Here is a 5229-nt window from a genome sequence, read left to right on the forward strand (position 1 = left end):
ACGAGGACACTCGCACTTTATATTTATGACTGATGGACTGTTATGGACAAAAACCAGACGGACATATTAAATAATCCAGGACAAAGGACAATTAACCCATGGGCATAAAACTAAAATCAACACGTCAAACATCATGATTACGGAAGTTTAAATAAGCATAATTCTTTTATTTCATATTTAATTTCCTTTATTTTATATTTAATTGCACTTCTAATTATCGCACTTTATTTATTGTTATTGTATTTAATTGCACTTTTAATTATCGTACTTTTTAATTATCGCAAGTTTATTTTATCGCACTTTTATTATTCGCAATTTCATTATCGTTATTTACTTCATGCTTTAATTTAATTCTTGTATTTATTTTTAATATTTTACATTTGGTTTTAACTGCGACTAAAGTTTTAAAATCGACAAACCGGTCATTAAACGGTAAAAACCCCCCTTTATAATAATAATATTACTTATATATATATTTGTATTTTTATAAAAGTAAACTAATATAGCGTTGAGCTTTGTTTAAAAAAAGATTCCCTGTGGAACGAACCGGACTTACTAAAAACTACACTACTGTACGATTAGGTACACTGCCTATAAGTGTTGTAGCAAGGTTTAAGTATATCCATTCTATAAATAAATAAATATCTTGTGTAAAATTGTAGCGTATTTAATAGTTTTTCCTAGTAAAATATAAACTATTTCGTATACCTTAGCTTTGACATCACTAATCATATTGAAACAAATACGTTCATTTAAAGTATTATACGTTTAATATTTTGTTAACATTCTCAAACTGTTATATATACATATACCTATACATATTCATATCCAATTAAATAATAGTTCGTGAATCATCGTAATTTGGTCGAGGTTAAATGAATGTATGAACACCGTTTAAAATTCTTGAGATTCAACTTACAAACTTTGCTTATCGTGTCGGGAATATATAAAGATTAAAGTTTAAATTTGGTCGGAAATTTTCGGGTTGTCACAGTACCTACCCATTAAAGAAATTTCGTCCCGAAATTTGAATGGGGTGGTCATGGCTGACAATAAGTATGTTTCATGATGCATATATGCTGAAGATTAGGGTTTTATTATCAATGAGTAATATAGATAAAACCATTTGATTTTTGAAGAGTACGAGTGAAGCTATTACCAAAAGAGTGAAATGAGTAGGTATAGATTCGTCATATCTTTTGACGTAGATATGATTGATTGCCAAGTTCAAGAGATTTGGAGAAAATCTTCATAATATGATTTGATTAAGGAAATTAGGATCCGCTTTAAATGCGATCATCCATTTTGATTGCCCTGTCGGATATTTTACTATAAATTCACTCCCTTCGTTTCCTTAAAACTCACACCTTCTCTTCTTTCTCCCTCAGCTCATACTTTAAAGTATTTGTCAATATGCTCCATCCAGTTCTGATTCTTGATATACTTCTTACCTTCATATATGTCATTCTTCTTTTTTTCATCTGCCGCCGAAAGAATCTATTTACTTCTACTATACACTTGGTTTTATAGTGTTTTTAGTTCTCCCGTGTCTTTACGTTGCAATACTTATTGATATACACGGTTTGTAATTTATGTGTTTTCGTCAGGTTTTATATCTTTCCTTATTTTTTCAGAGCCCCTGCTTCTATCTTTCTATAATCATTGTCATCCACAGTTAATGCTCCCTTCTATTTGCTGCGATTTATACTCCCATTTCTATTTCGGAGCTTCATTCTTTCGTTTCCTCTTCTTGCGATTAAGCACCGCATGTAATGGTCCAGAATTTGTAGATATGAATTTCGGAATAAACATAATTAATGTCCTAAGAAGGAAATTGTAATGGCATGATCTTGATTTGTCAAATTACCAGAATACCTCGGAAAAGACCGAATCATCAAGAAAATATTTTCTTGATATTCTTAGAGGTTAAGTAGAATATAAGAGTCGTGTAACATAGCACATGATGACGTTATGATCTGTGAATCATCACGTTCCATTTAGAAACTCAGCATGAATTACTGTAATATAATCATGTCGATCAAGTGTCATTATATTATACTAACTCATGCTTCAGTTCCCAACACTACTTCAAAAACATTCTTATTTTAAACTCGAAGGTTTCAGAATTTAGAAATTAAAATAATTTCTTTTATGATGTAATACAAATAGCACGAAGAGGTAAATGATTTCAGATAAGAATAATTAAGAAAATATCTTCAGAAATATCGTGAATATTTATAATGAAAGATATGATAATATCTTAGAATTTCTAATATCAGAGGATGATGAAGAATATTGTCCGCAAGGGTTTAGAGTCAGGAGCAAAGTATTCGTTATTGACTTCAGCGGATACTGGATCATTTGGATTCTTTGAAGGCGGGTTTAGTCTTTGTGATTTGTCGACAGCCTCCTTCATACTTTGCTCAATCCGTTTTCCAGTTCCAAACCTTCTCTTTTTCTGAGCTTTATCAACACACTATTCTTTATCATCAAACTTTTTACTGTTAAGGTCGTTTACAGTTTTTGCTGCTTCATCAGCATTTTTCAAAATTTCGAGAACTAGTTCGCAGTAGTTTAGGGTGTTTTTCAGAAACTTCACATTCGAACTATGTGAGTCTTGAAGATAGATGTTATACGTATATATATAACTGTTGGCGTAGAATTGATGCGAAATTCGAGAGTAATGATTTAAACTTTTTGGTATGACAACTACCATTACAACATGTAGATGAGTACATGTTAGGGTTTCAATGAATAAGTATAGTGATTTTTTTCCGGAGAGGCTCGAAGATCAATGAAGTTGCTGGTAAGTTTACTGCTAATGTGGTGGAATATAAACGGTTCTCCATAACAATGATGCAGGGGTAATCGTGATAATAAGGCTTATTCGAATGAAAAATTGAAGTTGATTTGCTGGAGCTGTGACAAAACTGTCTATTTTGAAAAGGGGTTGAAAGGTTATTTTTGCTAATAAATGTCAAAGAGTCTGACACGGATACATGTTGAACTATGACTTTGGTTTCGAGAGTTTTTCATGTACATGACTGTGGGTAACATGTGATTAGATCATCATCTTAATTGTTCACTATTTGAAATGTCTTTAGGAATTTCGAAGGGTTTTAAATGCAGATTGTCATTGTCAATATCCAAATGATGAAATTGTCATGAATCTTGAATGATTCTAATATCCTTCTGAGTGTTACGAATAAAAGTGATGTTCTATCATAGTTTTGAATTCAAAGTATGGCTTTGATTGATGTAGGAATCTAGGAGTGATGATACCGGTTATATCTTGATTTGAATTCTGCGATTTTAAAATTAAAATATGTAATTGAACTTGAATGAGTATGGTTGTTTTGATTTTTTTATGAAATAATGTATATTATTGTAAAAGTAGGGAGTATAATGGAAGATTTGCTGAATCAGATTCGGAGAATGTAACATATTGTTTGTGAACTTATATATCTCTCGGGTATTACCTACCCGTTAAAAATATTCACAATTAATGTTTTGTACAGAGAATTTTATTACAGTTCTAGGAATATATGTGTATATTTTCTTCAGATGTATTACAGATTTAATGAGTTAATATCATATTAAGCTCATTTGATTTTCAGCTAGTACTAGAAATGAATAATCCCAAAAACTTTAGAAATTTCGTAATCTTCGTATATTATCACTTCAACGTAAATGAAATTATGAATCAATACTTCATTATTCATTTTCATTGATATTTACTCAGTGAATGATGTTGGTGTTCGTGGAATTCTTGTGAACTTCGCAAGGTATGAATGATGTTATCTGAAAAGTTCGGGTTACATCAATGATGAAGTGTAAAATCAAATATATACTTGATTTATTAGGAATTGGAATTTGTTGAATTGAGACAGAGATTGTAGTTAACGATGGTTAAGTAACGGGTGAGGGACGTACATTATTGCATATTTGTAATATGAATTAACCGAGTAGTTAAGATTCACACACAATAGCTTAGTACGGAAAGATTTATTTTTATTTCAAAATATATATATATATATATATATATATATATATATATATATATATATATATATATATATATATATATATATATATATATATATATATATATAATATACATATAATTTCTTCAGAGGGAGTTAATTCTTCATAACTCGTTGATACAATATACGCGTTATTGATTCGTAATGATGTCCACAGTGATTCTTGAACTGACGGAGTTTGTGATGTTATAGGTGTTGTTGATTCGGATGTTGACTGTACTGACAATGCTGGTGAAGCTGACGGTACTGTTGATGCTGTTGGTAAAACAAGTTTAGCTTGTTAATCACACACCATTTTTGTCAGGGTTTCTATTCTTCCTTCTATCATTTTGGTTCGCTTGACTGATTTATGGTTAAGGCTAGATTAGATAATCTCTAAGAATTTAGAGATTATATAATCGCCGCGGAATGTTTCTCCAATGAAGTTATGAATTAATATTTCATCAGTTATTGTTGTTGGTACTCCTTGGTATCTATGGTGCGTATGACGTTGATGCTCGTGGGACAGATTGTGAAGTTGAGGTTTACGACGCAGTTGTGGTTGGAGGTGGTAATGGTACTGTTGGCGTTGATGATAGTAGTACTAGTTATGCTGCTGGTGCTGCTGCTGGTGTTTGTAATCTCTGTACCACATTCTCCAAAGCTACTACCCGAGCGCGAAGCTCGTTGACTTCTTCTATTACACCGGGGTGGTTGTCGGTTCGGACGAGCGGATAAATAAAATCTAGAATTTGATGTAGTATATAATCGTGACGAGATACTCTAAAAATGAGAGAGAAAATGGTATTTCGAACAGGTTCGCCGGTAAGTGCTTTAGGCTCTTCGTCAAGAGGGCAATGAGGTGGATGAAAGGGATCACCTTCTTCTTGTCTCCAATGATTGAGGAGGCTACGAACCCATCAGATGAATTGGGGATGGCTGATTGGTTGATTCATTCTGGTGACGCTGCTTTCGGAGCTTAGGTGAATATCCATGTCGGAATAGCTGTCGGAATAACTATCGGAATAGCTATCGGAATCTGAGGGACTCGAACTAGTTGAGGGATTCATCTCGTACGATCAGATGAAGGATTTTCTATAAGAAATAGATTATAGGATATAGATTAGTACCCTGCAATACATAGTTTACATATGCATATATAATACTAAAATCCCATAAGTTAAGTAGGAATCTACGGAAGCTGTCA

The sequence above is a fragment of the Rutidosis leptorrhynchoides genome, chromosome 7 (genome assembly GCF_046630445.1).
Source record: "Rutidosis leptorrhynchoides isolate AG116_Rl617_1_P2 chromosome 7, CSIRO_AGI_Rlap_v1, whole genome shotgun sequence".
Classification (NCBI taxonomy): Eukaryota; Viridiplantae; Streptophyta; class Magnoliopsida; order Asterales; family Asteraceae; genus Rutidosis; species Rutidosis leptorrhynchoides.